The 17,090-nt window shown below is 44.6% G+C and overlaps 1 protein-coding gene and 1 non-coding gene across 3 annotated transcripts in view; one reads left to right on the top strand and one right to left on the bottom strand.

The window, feature by feature from the left end:
• The window catches only part of ZBTB40 (zinc finger and BTB domain containing 40), a 92,213-nt gene that overhangs the window by 348 nt on the left and 74,775 nt on the right, over positions 1 to 17,090 (top strand). Inside the window, exon 1 of one of the 2 annotated variants that reach the window (XM_006145164.3) lies at positions 91 to 258. The exons of the other annotated variant lie outside the window; for it this stretch is intronic. The gene's annotated coding sequence lies outside the window, so the exon portion shown is untranslated. Of the gene's footprint in view, positions 1 to 90; positions 259 to 17,090 lie in introns of those variants that run through there. 2 annotated transcript variants of the gene reach the window in all.
• LOC114007275 (U6 spliceosomal RNA) lies at positions 3,097 to 3,201 on the bottom strand. Its single transcript, XR_003548905.1, has one exon. It is a non-coding gene; the product is annotated as a U6 spliceosomal RNA (small nuclear RNA).

Here is a 17,090-nt window from a genome sequence, read left to right as displayed (position 1 = left end):
CCCCCTTTGGGGGAGGGCGAGCGCGTGACGCGGCCACGCCCCCTCAGGAGGCCCGCCCCCAGCACGTGACTGGGCGCGCCGGGAGGCCCGGCAGTCTCCTCGCGAATACCCTTTCCGCGCCGGCCTCAAGATGGCCGCCTTCTGGCGTCGGTGGCGCTGTTGAATGGCGAAAGCTTTATTGTTCCCTTCGGGCAGGAGTGTTCGTGTCCTCTATGGCGCTGTCAATAAAGAACGGCAGTTTGAATCGGTGCTGAACAGGTAACCATAGAAACGGGGCTAGGACTCAGCGTGGAGACCCTTTTTGCAGCTGAGGCCCGAGAGGCCAGCCGCATGGGGGGGCGCACACTGACCCTTCGGCCGGGCCAACTCCGCGGGGCTCGCCTAAGTCAAGTCGCTTCGCGTTGCCCCGAGACGTGGCCCACGAGCGACGGCCCACACCCCGAGCGCAAGCTCGGCCGCGGGGACCCGGCAGGGCAGGCTGGGCCCGGCCTGGGCCTGGGGCGTGCGGTCGCCTTGCACCTCCCACTCGGCTGGCCGGAGGCCTCTTCTCGTAGTGTTCCCCAGGTCCCTGCCCTGGGCGTCGTCGGCCTTGGCCCAGATGGCCCTCCTGCCTTTCTCTCACAACCGATTTTTGTTTGCCGGGAGCCAAGAATGGTCTTTACATGTTTAAATGGTTGGGAGTGGGAGAGGAGAATATTTCGTGTAACCCGTGAAAATTACATAAAGTCACCATTCAGTGTCGGTAAATGGCAGTTTTATCGGAGCAGCACAGCCCCGCTGTTTGGGTGTCCTCTTTGGCTGCTGTCCCGCGGCGAGGGCAGGAGTTGAGTAATGGCTTTGATTGCCTGGTCCACACGCTGCAAACAGTTGTCTGACCCTGAACGGGTGCCGGCCCCTCCCCTAGACACCAGTAGATTGGATCAGGGTTGTCCTTTGGCAGTTTCTGTGGTCCCTTCTCACTAATGGGAAATAGGGTGAAAACTGCCTCCTGCTCCTAGAGCTCTTTGGTCGACAAGACAGTCTGGCTTCTGCTAGCCTTCTGATCTTGTTGACGGAGCAAGCAGGAGTCGTTCTTTGAACAGCAGTAATCCCATCCTCCCAGCACCTACAACAAACCAGATAGTTAAGTTATACATGCGTTTGTACGCTTTATGACAACGCCTTGTGAGGATGATTCCGTTTTACAGAAGAAAGCAGCCCAGGTTATGAATGAATAAGCTGTTTAGGGTGTGCCAGGCAGGGCTGGCAAATTAAGCCCAGGTCTCAGGATCTCACCCCACACCGGTGGCCCAGGTCAAACTGCGGAGGACTTTATCCTTTCATTTCTTCTCTGCCTGGGGCTGTTGGTTCATCACTGGGAGTATTCCAAATCTCTGTATGGTTTATGGAGATTTAATTATAAACTCGAAGTGCAGTTTTTCTTTGCTTGGCTGAATCATTAAACTTCTACCCCCCCCCCCCTTTCTAATGTAGACTATTTCTTCTATAGCAGTAGTTCCCAAATCTAGCTTTCCTCAGTTTAACAAATGGTTTCAGAACACCTGTGCTTTCATGCATGAATTCATTAATCATCCAGTGTTTGTTGAGCACCTACTGTGTGTCAGGGATTATTCAAATCCCTAGATATCGTAATGAACAAGACCCACACAATCTGTGACCTTTCATGGAATTTAAATTCTGTAGGCCGCTTGGACAGATGGTATGCAGGTATACAAAGACAATTTCAGATACAGCTGTGGTAGCATCATAATAGAATTAGTAATACTAAGTGACTTCTCTGTCAGGCTCTGCGCTAAGTGCTTATTTTTCTTAACATGGTAGTATTTTTGTTTGTTTGTTTTGCTATTGGGCAAGTGTGCTCACCAGAGAGAAACAGAGACAAAAGGAAAAGTGAGACCCCTCTTCCCCCCCAGGGGATGGCCATGTCATAGTCCCTGCTCCTCCATTCTCCTCTCAAGCTTTTAGGCACACACGCACATGTGGCATTTCAAGCCACTGGGCCTGAGACTGAACTGCAAAGTTGGCCATGTGGGGTCCAGTGCCTAAACCACTACACCATTGGCTGGTCTCGTAGGTAATATTAATATTCCTGTTTTACTGAAACTCCAGAGCAGGGATACCCAAGGTATCCTAAGGTAATATATCTAAGGCAAAAGGGAGCTGGGAGCTGGAACTGGGAGCTGATGCTAACCCGGTCATGCTCACCGCCCTGTTGTTTATTCTTTGCTACTAGCTTAGGAGGTCCTCAAGGGCAAGAACCTTGCCTATTGTACCCATAGGGGCTGGCAGATGCCTCCAACCTGGCGTTTCCAGGTAAATATGAACAGAGCAAACCCAGGTCATTCATCCAGCAAATATTTGAGTGCCTGCTTGGTACCAAGCACCACTGGGCTAGGCCCTAAGATTACCAGGGTGAACAAGACCTGCTGGGGCTCCCTGTTCTGGAAGCTGGTATCAGACAGTAAAGAAATAACACAGTTACTAGTATTTGTGGCAGCTGCTAGAAAAGGCAACAAAGGACGCTGAGGTAGAGACAGAGACCAACCCGAGACCCCCTTTTACCTTGGTGTTCAGGGAAGACCTCCATTGAAAACAGTTCAAGCTGAAACTTGTGGAGTGGCCAAGAGCCCATCCAGTGAGCAGGGGAAGGGGAGACCAGGGAGGAAGAACTTTTCGGCAGGTTCAGAGAGCATAAAGTGGGCAAGAGCCTGGGGTGTTAGAGAATCGGAAGGTGTGCGTGGTGTGCCCCGGCAGCCCTGGCCCCAGACCAGCTTACTCCGAGTAGAGCAGCCTGCCCGTGGGCAGTGACAGCTCGGCCGTCCAGGCTATAAAATGTGGGTAACGGCCTCTCCGTAAATGGTCACAGTGCCAATGAAATAAGAGAAATGTATTAATAGGTTGTTTTATTTTTGTTATTCCACATCTTGCTGACTTCCAGTTAGGGAAAATGAACCAAATTTGGCCCAACTGGAAAGTAATTTAAAGTACTAAATAATAACAAAAATCCAGAAGTGTGTAACAAATTGGGGCAGGGAGTATGTTTCTATCTTTGAGGAAAGAGGAGCAGGTTTAATTTTCTTTTTTTTTTTTCTCTTATTTTAAATAGACTGCTTCACAGATTTGCATGTCGCCCCTGTGGCAGGGGCCATGCCAATCTTCTCTATTGTTCCAATTTTAGTATGTGTGCTGCGGAGCAAGCACGAGCTCTTATTGTATTTGTTCTCAGTGTGTCGTTTTAGAGAGGAACTTTCCCAACTGGGATTTAAGTCTTTAAAACCAAATTAGACAACTGAACATCTATCAGCATTTTCTTTTTTTTTTTGGAGAGATTTTCGCTATAGGGCGCGTGCGCTCGCCAGACAGACAGAGAGAGACATTAGAGACAGAAAGCGAGAAATCACCCCCCAGGGGGGATGGTCACGCCGCAATCCCTTCTCCTCCATTCTCCTCTCGGGGTCTTGGGCATGCATGCACACGTGCCCGGCGTGAGTTTGAAGCCACCGGGTCCAGGACGCGAACCGCGGTCGACTACGTGGGAGTCCAGCGACATAGCCATTACGCTAACTGCTGGTTCCCAGCATTTTTAAGTGTTTTAAACTTGAGACCATTTTGGTCCTCCCTAGAAGGTGCATATTCTTAAGGCATTCTAAGACAATGTTAGGTTTCTTCTGTTTGGTGGTAATTTCAACATTTGTTTGCAAATGAGTTCAGATTTCCTCTAAAAGTTTTCAAAATAATGTTGCATGGTTTCAGACATTGTTGAAGTAGCAGACTTTTTTTGAATAGGTAAAAATAGGGTGATGTTTGAGCTCACGAACATGAAAAATGAAGAGCTGCAGTGTCAAGTCCGCATTAGCTGTATCCTGTAACCATATTGCACATGTCATCAGAAGGTGTGACCCCGTCCAGCGACTGGAGCAAGGACCTGGGCAGAGAATGGCATGTTAATGCAATGTTCAACAACAAGCCCTGAATTAAATTGCTATTTTAGGTTTGGGTGGGACCTTCACATCTGAAGTACTGCAGTTTTACTCTGTGATTTGGGTCTGTTGGGTTTCAGTAAAGAGTAGGTGGTAACACTCACTTTGAAGGATAATATGAAACTGCAAAAAGAGCCAAGGCATACCAATTTGTTCTTCAATCTATTTTATTTCAGTTCAGAGCATCACTGCAGACAGGCAGCCCAGGAAAACAAGCCACACTTCGGCAATACTCACCTGCTTCGGAGATTGGGCAAGACTGAGTGGAACGGAAGTGTGGCTTGTTTCTTGGACTGTCTGTCTGCAGTGATGCTCTGAACTGAAATAAAATAGATTGAAAAACAAATTGGTATGCCCTGTTGCCTCCTACTGAGTATTTACGTTACCCTTCTGGAGTGCTGCTCCGCCAGCACCCTGGGGGAAGGCAGTGACCCCTCAGCCTCTTTCAACTCTTCAACCGCATGAGAGCTTTGATTTCCACAAGGAAATTGAATTGGGATGTATGGTTTTCTGGATCTCCAATAGCCTGCCTTCTAAAGCCATCATCTTGATAATGTGAAGAAAGCAAGCTACTAACCACATAGAGGAAAGAATTAAATATTAAGGGCATTGAAATTCAGAGATGGGATTGTCACTTTCTTTAAGTCACCACAGACGGTATGGAATTTCATTTGCAAAGAGCATGCGGTTTTGAGACTTTGGCAACCTTCAAGGGGGGGGTAAGGAAAGAAAGGCAGTTTTCCTTATATTTTTCCTAATGTCATTATTTAATTTCAGATCCTCAAAATCATGATGCCAAGTGTTTCGTTTTCTTACACGAAGTCAGTGCCTTATAGCTGATCCTCATAAATCAGGGATTGTAATCTTGTAAATGGTCGATCAAGGGACCCACAAGTCCTTTGAAGATACTTGCAGATTCAGGTGAATGTAATATTTCTGGAGAAGAGACCCCATTACTTTAATCAGATCTCAGAGGGTTCTTTGACTCCTCTGAAGGCTTCCAGCCAGCTTTGAAACGTCACATGTAAGTCACCAAACTGAAGTGATGAGAATCCTCCCCAAATCAATTACTTTGTACTCTTTGTAAGTTCGGCCTCAGAGTTTTGAAAGTACCCTTTGAGGCTTTGTTTTCTGTCCACAGTGTTTGCGCACAGTCCATATTTGTACAATATGAACACTTACCCAATGAGTGCTTCCTGGACGTGCTAGGAGGTGGTTGTTGCCGTTGCTTTGTGGGAGACAGGCAAGATGTGGACGTGGGTCTCAGCAGCCTCTCATGCAGAGGCCTCATTTTATTTCTCTTGACGGCTGAAGGGAAGAAGTGGTAGAAGCTTTGTTTTTAGGCATTAACTTCTTAGCTATGAGTCAGTCATCCAGGTTTAGGAAAGTTGGGTTAAAAGGGAAAGAAGAGACTGGATAGATCTGAGAAAGAAGAGTAAAGAAAGATAGGGTGGGGACCGGCAGTTAGCGTAATGGCTATGTCGCTGGACTCCCATGTAGTCGACTGCGGTTCGAGTCCCAGATGCAGTGCCTTAAACTCAGGCCGGGGGCGCGCGCATGTGTGTGTGTGTGTGTGTGTGTGTGTGTGTGTGTGTGTGTATGTCCAAGATCCTGAGAGGAGAATGGAGGAGAAGGGATTGCAGCATGGCCATTTCCCCTGCGGGGTGATTTCTCGCTTTCTGTCTCTCTGTCTCTCTCTGTCTTTCTGGCAAGCGCACGATTGCACCCTGTAGCAAAAACCTCTTCAAAAAAAGAAAAAGAAAAGATAGGGTGTCTTCAGCCAGCAGGCGGCGTGGTGGTTGGGGCTGGACCCCCACATGGCCAACCAGGGTTGAGTCTTGACCTGGTGGTCTGTTTCCTCACTTCCTCTCTCTGTCTCTCGTGAGCACACATGCCCAATAGCAAAGTTAAAAAATAATAAAATAATGGTAATAAAAAAATGAATAAATTGTTCTTTAGAAAAAAGATAGGATGCCTTCTTTGCGTTGGTCTAGGAGAATCCTCTCTGTGTCAGTGACAGTAAAGGCGTTCTTGGAGACCAAACCTGCCTTGGTTAAACTAATTAATACGAGGATCTTTGAAAAAGTCAACTCATCATTGTAATTTCTGATGTTACTTTACCCAAAGAGAAATAAAAGGGAGAAAATATCTGTATTTTGTAAAAATGGGACCACAATAGAAAACTGTAGGAAGCCCGAGTTTGACCCAGACAGTGATTACAAATAAGTTGCTTCCATTTAGACGTTGGAGCTTTTACATCTGTCTGCCCTGGAGGCGTTCGTGTGAGCGACTTCTGTGATAGGCATTAGAGTCTGGTTCGGGGCAAGACCAAACACTAGAGAATGCTTTCTGAAGGAAAAGGGCCCAGGAAGGATGAGGGAGACTAGACACAAAGGGTTGCATGTGTAAATAATAGTTTTTGAGGCTCTTAAGGTTGGTTACGTGAATAATGTTGTTTTTAATATAAAACCAAAAATGAACGGTATGTGATTCTGACTTCAGAAAATATTGCAAGAAATAATCTAGCTCACTAGTTTCGTCTTTTTCTCAGCTTTCTAAGACTGCTGCTTGACCACTGGGTCTTTCTTGATTCCTTTAGCCCCCTGTCCCCGCTGGCTCCAGAAAACGGTGTCGGGGCTTTGGCAGCCATGGTCGCCGTCTTCCATCTGGTCCTTCTCGGTTCCTCGCCTCAGCGGATGGCACCGCAGAGTTGCCAGAGGCAGATGCCTGGGAGTGGTTCCATGTTCTTTCTCTTTCCTGCAAACCCCCAGCCTTCACTCCTCACCCAGAAATGGCTACAGATGGTTGATTTCTATTCCCTTTCTCCTCTTCTGGTGGAAGCTGCTGCAGTGTCTTGCCCTGCGCTAGGCAAACAGCCTTGTAGCTGATCAGCAGCTTCTGCCTTTGTTCCTCTCCAGTCTGTTCACTATACTGTTGCCACGGATCTTCATAAAGTATAAAATCTGAACAGGCCGTTCATTCTCTTGTTTAAAACTCCTAGGTGTTCCTGCCCCCTGGATCATACAGCTCCTTGACTTGGCATGTACTACCTCCTACTCTGGCTGCGCCGGCTTCTCACCTTCTCTCTCTCTAATGGTACAGTCCCATTGGAAACCAGTGGGACCTCTTTCTTTCTTCATTTTAAAAAATATTTGTATATTTCTTCCATGAGTAAGTCATAGGAGACTCCCCACACCCCCAACAGGATTTTGACACTGATCCACTCCCCCATTCAGCTCGTTCTGGATCATGGGCGGGTACTTGCCTGGCACACCCAGGGAAGTATCCAGACACACACGGGATCTGTCATGTGGGTCAGCCTCGCAGAGCGTCATGTGTCAGGGCCATGTGCCATCCAGCCCAAGCCTCATCTCAGTGCCCTCTCCACACTCTTCTCACCTGTCTACTTGAGTCCCAGGCGGAAAGACTCTGGGGCCACAGAGCTCTTTCTGGGACAGTGGGCCATGCTCCAGGGCTTCAAGGCTGTTTCCTCTCCCTGAACTTTCCTGGCATGTTACCAACTAGGCCACTGGCAGCGTCATTACCTATACTAACCATTATGCTGCCAAAGGTTGTTTAAGTTTTCTGTTTGGTTCCTTTTGTCCTTAGGATATATGCTCCTTGACATGTGTAGTCAAATATTACCTTCAAGTCTCTTGATGTTGTTATTTTCTTTGTATGGTTATGTCACCAACTTGATAAATAGATTCATTTGTTTTGAACATTAACAATTACTATTGAGAGACCAGCAGATAGCATAATGGTTACATTGCTGGACTCCCACGTAGTCGACCACGGTTCGAGTCCTGGACTCACACTGGGTGCATGTGCACTTGTATGCCCAAGATCCTGAGAGGAGAATGGAGGAGAAGAGATTGTGGCGTGGCCATCCCCCCTGGGGGGTGATTTCTTGCTTTATGTCTTTCTGACTCTCAGGCAAATGCACATGCCCTATAACAAAAACCTCTCTTTCAAAAAACAATACAAGACAAAACAACAACAACAAACTGCTATTGAGAACCTAATTTTGTTTTTTGTTTGTTATAAAATTTTCGAGTCCAGGACTCGAACCGTGCTGCCATGTGGGATCTGGCTGCTTCTGGGCAGTACCTAACCGTTGTATCGCAGGCTGACCCTTTTTGACTTTTTGTGAGCTGAAGGATATCTGCCAGGTATACGGTATAGGTTGCAAAAATATTTTTCTGGTTTGTCATATGCTTCACTTACATATGTCTCATTGCTGTATGAGTTTACATGCTCATATGATTATGTTGATCAAGGTCTTTGCCTCCCTTTCCATCGAGGAGGGATCCACTCATGTTTTCTTCTAGTATATGCGTATTTTCACTTTTTTGTCTTAAACATTTAAGACCCTGATCCATTTGGGACTTGTCTTGGCATTGGTTTGAGGATCCAACTTTAACATTTTCCTAATGGCCAGTTGTCTCAATGATACTTATTCAAAATCTTATCTCTACTGATTTGAGATGCTGTTTTTTATCAAATACTAATTTTTCGTAGCACTTGTACTTCTTACTGGATTTTCTCTTTTGTTCCATGGTTTTATTTTCAATTCATATGCCATTACAAATTCATCTTAATTTTAGAGGCCTTATGATTTGTTTTAATACTGGAAGGGCCAGTTTACTCATATTGATTTTCTATTTCTTTCAGGGTTTTGCTTACTATTTTGGCTTGTTTATTCTGCCATATGAATTTTGTAATCAATTTAGCTAGTTTCAAGAGAAGACAACTTAATAGTATTTTAATTTATAAATTAACTTGTGGAGAACTGATACCTTCATGTTGTTGAGTCTGCCTATTCAGGAGTTTAGTATGTCTTTCATTCTTCAGGGTGATTTTTTTTTCAGAAAAATTTTTTTTATATGAACTCTGTATGCTTCTTGTACAGTTATTACACTTTCATTCTTAACTTAAAATAAATTTCCTTTTAGAATCCTTCCAGAACCTCTCAGAGAAGTTTTCAAACCTGTGTGCCCCTATAAAGCCCATCCTGTTACCTTGGCTCCTGTTATGTGTCTTCCTCTCTTTTCTGTTCTCAGTATTTAGCACCGAATGCTGCATGTGGTCAGCAGTCAGTGCATAATTGTTGAATGGACAAATAGAGTAGTATAGGGAAAATGAAAGTAGGTGAGGGAGCTGGAGACCTAGAAGACCTCTCTCATTTGAAAAGGTCTGTGTTGTATTCCTAAGTCCACGGTCATTAATCTTCAAGTCTCTTGATGTTGTTATTTTCTTTGTATGGTTATGTCACCAACTTGATAAATAGATTCATTTGTTTTGAACATTAACAATTACTATTGAGAGACCAGCAGATAGCATAATGGTTACATTGCTGGACTCCCACGTAGTCGACCACGGTTCGAGTCCTGGACTCACACTGGGTGCATGTGCACTTGTATGCCCAAGATCCTGAGAGGAGAATGGAGGAGAAGAGATTGTGGCGTGGCCATCCCCCCTGGGGGGTGATTTCTTGCTTTATGTCTTTCTGACTCTCAGGCAAATGCACATGCCCTATAACAAAAACCTCTCTTTCAAAAAACAATACAAGACAAAACAACAACAACAAACTGCTATTGAGAACCTAATTTTGTTTTTTGTTTGTTATAAAATTTTCGAGTCCAGGACTCGAACCGTGCTGCCATGTGGGATCTGGCTGCTTCTGGGCAGTACCTAACCGTTGTATCGCAGGCTGACCCTTTTTGACTTTTTGTGAGCTGAAGGATATCTGCCAGGTATACGGTATAGGTTGCAAAAATATTTTTCTGGTTTGTCATATGCTTCACTTACATATGTCTCATTGCTGTATGAGTTTACATGCTCATATGATTATGTTGATCAAGGTCTTTGCCTCCCTTTCCATCGAGGAGGGATCCACTCATGTTTTCTTCTAGTATATGCGTATTTTCACTTTTTTGTCTTAAACATTTAAGACCCTGATCCATTTGGGACTTGTCTTGGCATTGGTTTGAGGATCCAACTTTAACATTTTCCTAATGGCCAGTTGTCTCAATGATACTTATTCAAAATCTTATCTCTACTGATTTGAGATGCTGTTTTTTATCAAATACTAATTTTTCGTAGCACTTGTACTTCTTACTGGATTTTCTCTTTTGTTCCATGGTTTTATTTTCAATTCATATGCCATTACAAATTCATCTTAATTTTAGAGGCCTTATGATTTGTTTTAATACTGGAAGGGCCAGTTTACTCATATTGATTTTCTATTTCTTTCAGGGTTTTGCTTACTATTTTGGCTTGTTTATTCTGCCATATGAATTTTGTAATCAATTTAGCTAGTTTCAAGAGAAGACAACTTAATAGTATTTTAATTTATAAATTAACTTGTGGAGAACTGATACCTTCATGTTGTTGAGTCTGCCTATTCAGGAGTTTAGTATGTCTTTCATTCTTCAGGGTGATTTTTTTTTCAGAAAAATTTTTTTTATATGAACTCTGTATGCTTCTTGTACAGTTATTACACTTTCATTCTTAACTTAAAATAAATTTCCTTTTAGAATCCTTCCAGAACCTCTCAGAGAAGTTTTCAAACCTGTGTGCCCCTATAAAGCCCATCCTGTTACCTTGGCTCCTGTTATGTGTCTTCCTCTCTTTTCTGTTCTCAGTATTTAGCACCGAATGCTGCATGTGGTCAGCAGTCAGTGCATAATTGTTGAATGGACAAATAGAGTAGTATAGGGAAAATGAAAGTAGGTGAGGGAGCTGGAGACCTAGAAGACCTCTCTCATTTGAAAAGGTCTGTGTTGTATTCCTAAGTCCACGGTCATTAATTTACTGGTTCATAAGATTTTGCACTTGTCTATATACCATCCAGAGCTTTAAAAAAGTTCTGTTGGGGCACCAGCAGTTAGCGTAGTGGCTATGTCGCTGGACTCCCATGTAGTCAACTGCCGTTGGAGTCCTGGCCCCAGTGGCCTAAACTCATGCCAGGTGCGTGTGTGTGCGTGCCCAAGATCCCGAGAGGAGAATAGAGGAGAAGGAGTTGCGTTGTGGCCATACCCCCTGGGGGGTGATTTCTTGCTTTCTGTCTCTCTGTCTCTGTCTGTCTGTCTGGCAAATGCATGCACCCTATAGCAAAGAAAAAAAAGTTCTATTGGGGCTGGCTCAATGGTCTGATGGTTAGGGCAGCTGGATCCTACGTGGCCAACTGCGTGGTACAAGCCCTGTACCTGGCGACTTGAGAAACACTGTGGGCATGTGTGCCCAAAATCCTAAGAGAAGGCAGAGACAGGGAAGAAGGGATTGCTGTGTGGCCATTCCCCTAGTGAGTGCTTTCTCCCTTTCCTCTCTTTCTGCTCTGTGTTTCTAGTGAGTGCACATGCCCTCTAGTAAAATAAATAAATCAAGTTTGAACTTTTACATTTCCATTTTATTGGGGCTGGCAGGTGGCACAGTGGTTAAAGGCACTGGACTCCTACATGGCTGACCATGGCTTGAGCCCCAGCCCTGGCGGCTTGCTTTCTCACTCCCCCTCTCCCCTCCACTCGCTCTCTGTCCCTCTCTAGTCAAATTAAAATAAATAAATAAATAAAGTTAAATAAGAAATAATTCCTCAAAAAATTTTATATTATTTTAGTATCTCATATTACTATATTTCATATCTTACAGTAATAGTTACCATTTATTGAACACATACAAAGGTCAAGCCTAGCACTAGGTGTTTCACATAATTATTTTATGTACTCCTTATAGCAGCTAAGCAATAGAAGCTGTTACTCCCATTTTATTTTATTTTTTAGAGAGATTTTTGCTATAAGGCACATGTGCTCGCCAGAGAGACAAAGAGACAGAAAGTGAGAAATCACTCCCCAGGAGGAATGGGCATGCTACAATCCCTTCTCCTCCATTCTCCTCACGGGATTTTGTGCACACATGCACACGCACCTGATGTGAGTTTCAAGCCTCCAGGTCCAGGACTCAAATCGTGGTTGGTCATGTGGGAGTCCAGTGACATAACCATTAAGCCATCTGCTGGTCCCATGTTACCCCCATTTAAAAAAACTTAATTGTTTACAAAGTGGCATGGTGGTTAAGGTGTTGGACTTCCTCCTGGCTGACTGTGGTTCAAGTCCTGAACCTGGTGGCTTGAAAATCATGTTGGGTGCGTGTGTATATGCCCAAAATACTGAGAGGAAAATGGAGGAAAAGAGATTGCAGTGTATCCATTCCCTCGCGGAGTGACTGCTGGTCTCCCCATCTCTTTCCAGCAAGTGCACTCACCCCATGGCAAAAATCTAAAATAAAAATAAAAATCCCAAACATAGAAAAGTAAGAATAAAATTATAAGCTCCTATATACATGTGAACTCCATTTTACATCAGAAAACAGGTTTTGAAAGATTACGTAACTAAAGTTTACAGAGCTAAAATCAGATTTAGAACGCAAATCATTTTCTTTTTTTAAATTGTCTAAGAGTGTGTATTTGCCAGAGCAAGAGAATGAGACACCCCCACTCCATGGGGCGTGGTCACACCACAGTTCTTTTTCCTCCAGTTCTCCATCTCCAGGTTTTTGGGCCTGTACTCACACACACCCAACTTTTTTCCCCCCAAGCTGGCAGGGCCAGGGTTTGAACTGTGGTTGGCCATATGGGATCTAGCTTAACTACTTATGCTGTGGGACTGGCCCTAGAACCCAATTCTTTACAGTTCTTTTAAGATAGTTCTTCCAGTTTTTTGTTTTTTGTTTTTCCTTTTTTGGAGAGGTTTTTGCCATAGGGCACATGCACTCACCAGAAAGACAGAGAGAGACAGAGAGACAGAAAGTGAGAAATCACCCCCCAGGGGGGATGGCCACGCCGCAATCCCTTCTCCTCCATTCTTCTCTCTGGATCTTGGGCATGCACGTACACGCGCCCGGCATGAGTTTAAGCCGCCGGGTCTGGGAATCGAACCGCGATTGACTACATGGAAGTCCAGTGACATAGCCATTACGCTAACTGCTGGTCCCAATAGTTCTTCAAGTTTTAAGCTCCAACTGGTTGGGGAAAAACAGAAGCAAGAAAGACAGTCAACTTCAACTGGTAGTATTTGTCGTCCCTTGTAATCCACCTCCCAGATCCTTCCTTCACGTCTGCTGGCTAACAGTAAGCCCTGCTACATCTCCTCCTTTACTGCTTATCGTATGTGCTCTGCTCACTCTGGCTTTTCTTTCCCTGGCTTTACTAGTGCAATCTCATAGTAGTTGATTTTCAAAGATGTGCCGCTGTTTCGAGTACCCAGGTCTAGCATGATGTCCCGAATGTAGAGGAGTAATACCTGTAGATGAGATAGCAGTGAAGCCCACTACTCGGATGCATTTAGCCTATAGGTTTGGCATGGTGCTATAATGTTTGAATGTTGCTCGGAAGGCCTAGTAGTCATTAAATTTGACCATCCAAGACACAAGCTGCTCATTCAGCTGGCTTTTTGCTATCAACTGCCCTCAGTTCCAGTCAGGTTAAAACCAGAGGGAGCCTTTCTACGGTCAGAGTCCAAGGCAGCAGAATAATTGGCCCCTAGAGTTCTGGGTTTTTTTCCTGGGCAGCAAAATGTTGAGGATGAAATTTTCCATGTCTTCCTTTGAACATTTTTGAGCAAATACTATGGAATCCCATAGGCTCTTTTCCACAGTTAAAGGCAGTAGAGAAGTTATCTTCTTTTGCCTTTTTTTTTCTTTTCTTTTTTTTTTTTTTTTTGTTAGCTCCTTAACCCTCTTGTCATACTCCGTGGTGATGGATGAGGGAAAGATAAAGATAAAATAATCCCCATTTCTTCAAAGACAAAAGAAAAAGCTTACAGCACTAGAAGGAGAGGAGAATGGAGTCCGTCTGTGAAATGTACACAGGTGTACTGAAGGCCGAGTGATCTCAGTAGTGTAATAGGACACTTGCCTGAAGTTGGGGGTCCATAGTCTCTTCACTGCTTCTGGTATTTAACTACAAAGGTGTAAGAAAAGAAGGATTTAAGCTAAAAGTGGTCTGGTCTTCCCAGCTGTGCTGTAAGCTCCTTGAGAGCAGGGATTATACTGAATTTCTTCTCTCTGTGGTGCCAGGCCTCAGTTAAGCGCTTTCGGATGAGCTCTGTGGGATCTGCTGGATGGACAGGCACTCTGTTCTCTTTCTAGGCTGGGAAACTGGGCTTTGGAGCCACACAGGGGCTGCACGGGCTCCCACATCCCTCATCTGTGCTGTTGGCCCCACTGTTACTTGCAGCATGGCCTTGCACCAGTAGGCAGGCTTGAGAGATGTGTGTTTGGTGCTTCCTTGGTTTAAATAAGGAGGCTCTACATCGGTGTTACCTGCTCCTATTTAAAAACCACCTTACTTACTGTGTATCATTGCAGTGCCTCTGAACAGAGAAGTCAAAGTAGGAGAAAGCCTCTAGGATTAAGAGCTTCCTTGCTTTTTAAGTTCTCAAGCCTGGGCAATATAGCTTAGGGGTAAAAGTCCCGGCTCTGGAGTTAGACAGCATGGGTTCATTTTCTGACTGTACCACTCACCAGCTTTGTGATTTGGACCAAGTCATTTCATCTCTGTAAGCCTTCACTTCCTCAGTTGAAAGTGGGGTTAATAATAGTAAGTACCTCGCTGGTTTTGCAACAATTATATAAGCCTCTCTGTGTTAGGTACTTGGCATGCTGTCTGGGATATATTATAATAAATGCTAGGAAAGGTCAGCTACTATTGTCAGGTCACTACCTTGATCTCCCAAACTATGTCTTCTTTTCCTCCTTTGTCTTCCTCACTGCTTCCCACTTAGACCCTAACCTAACACATAGGGAATAGAAAGAGTCTCCTTTCTGTTATGAGCAAACTAGAAGATTTTAAGACACTTTCTTTCTCAAGGCCTCAGTTTCTTTATCTGTGAGAGGTGGAAGTTAGACCAGGTGATTTCAGAAGTTACTTATATCCCCATTTTTTTTTTTTTTTTGGAGAGATTTTTCCTACAGGGCGTGTGTGCTCGCCAGACAGACAGAGAGAGACATAGAGACAGAAAGCAAGAAATCACCCCCCAGGTGGGATGGCCACGTCACAATCCCTTCTCCTCCATTCTCTCGGGATCCTGGGCATGCACGCACACGCACCCAGCATGAGTTTTAAGCCACCGGGTCTGGGACGTGAACTGCGGTCGACTACGTGGGAGTCCAGCGTCATAGCCATTACGCTAACTGTTGGTTCCCACTTGTATCCCCATTTTTGATGAGCAGAAGGTTTCTTGTGAAATATTTCAGGTTGGATAGCCTGCCCACTCTATTAGGAGAGGTGTACTTTTTTCCTACAGGGCGTGTGTGCTCGCCAGACAGACAGAGAGAGACATAGAGACAGAAAGCAAGAAATCACCCCCCAGGTGGGATGGCCACGTCACAATCCCTTCTCCTCCATTCTCTCGGGATCCTGGGCATGCACGCACACGCACCCAGCATGAGTTTTAAGCCACCGGGTCTGGGACGTGAACTGCGGTCGACTACGTGGGAGTCCAGCGTCATAGCCATTACGCTAACTGTTGGTTCCCACTTGTATCCCCATTTTTGATGAGCAGAAGGTTTCTTGTGAAATATTTCAGGTTGGATAGCCTGCCCACTCTATTAGGAGAGGTGTACTTTTCCTATTCTGCCTCCCTTTCCTGACCCCCTTCGAAGGCCATTGGTATCAAACTAACCATGTGGTCATCTATGAATTAAGATATATGTGTATCCTAAACATGACGAAGCAGAGTGATAAAAACAAATATTTTGTCAGGGTATTTTTACATTTCCATATCCAAAGGCAATATGTTACAATGGATGACAATGGCTCACATTTAATGACTGCTCACAATTTTATGAGAACTGTTCTTTACGTGCATTGGCTCATGTCCATATAGTAACTTATTAATTCTTACAACTACTTCATGAAATAAGCACTTTTTTTTTTTTGAGAGGTTTTTGTTATAGGGCACATGTGCTAGCCAGAAAGAGACAGAAAGCAAGAAATCACACCCCCAGGGGGGATGGCCATGCCACAGTCCCTTCTGCTCCATTCTCTTCTCAGGATCTTGGACATGTACGCACACGTGCCCGGCGTGAGTTTAAGCCACTGGGTCCGGGACTCAAACTGCAGTCAACTACGTGGGAGTCCAGCGACATAACCATTATGCCAACTGCTGGTCCCCTGGTATGCTATTCTTTAGTTGCCAGGACCCTTTAATTTTTACACTAGGTGGGTACTTTTTAAAATTATTTTTATTTCATTATTATTTTAAATTTACTATAGGACATGTATACTCCCCAGAGAGAGAGAGAGAACAAGCCTCCAGGTCTGGGACTTGAACTGTGGTCAGCCACATGAGAGTCCAGTACCTTAACCGCCATGCCACCTGCTGGCCCATAGATGGGTATCTTTAAATTTGGAATGTGGTACTGTGTACATGTGTGATCCAGACTTTCTCTGTGATGAACAAAGTCTGTTCTGATAATCAAGTTGATCCAAACTCATAAATTGTCCAGGTTTGCAGGTCAGAGCAAAATGACAATCAGTGTCAGTGACAAGGCCAAGTGTCTTTTTTTTCTTTTATACCTAATAGATTGAATTTGAAAGCATCAAAGTGATGATTGTTGAGATTCTGGACTGCAGGATGGAAAAGTCAGCAGTAAGTCGAAGTCGAATGCGGTCACACTCCCCAGTCACTCAAGTGCAGGTGTTACTCAGGAGAGTCTACTCTGTGGTCTGGGAAGAGTAATCTTGGATGAACTCCTGGATCACAGCAGAATGCCCAGAAAGGTGCCTCAGTTTCACAAAACCTCCTTTCATTATAGCAGCATTGAAAAATCACGCATTTCTGTGAATTAGAAATGGACACCAGCAGTTTGTTATGCTGAATATATTGATGTTTTGCCTCCCTGTATTTTATAGAATGCCTCAAAAGAAGAGTTTCATTGGAAATTGAAAGAACCCAAAAGGAAGTAGTTGAACAAAACAGTTATTATAGGATCATCTAAAAGCATATGTGGGACCAGCAGTTGGCATGGTGGTTAGGGTGCTGGACTCCAACCTGGCTGACCACAGTTTGAGTCCAGAACTGGCAGTTTGCTTTCTCACCTTCCCTCCCT

Source organism: Tupaia chinensis, unplaced genomic scaffold (assembly GCF_000334495.1).
Source record: "Tupaia chinensis unplaced genomic scaffold, TupChi_1.0 Scaffold000146_1, whole genome shotgun sequence".
In the NCBI taxonomy this organism is placed as follows: Eukaryota; Metazoa; Chordata; class Mammalia; order Scandentia; family Tupaiidae; genus Tupaia; species Tupaia belangeri.
The sequence above is the reverse complement of the archived record's forward strand: the minus strand, read 5'-3'. Positions and strand labels throughout refer to the sequence as shown.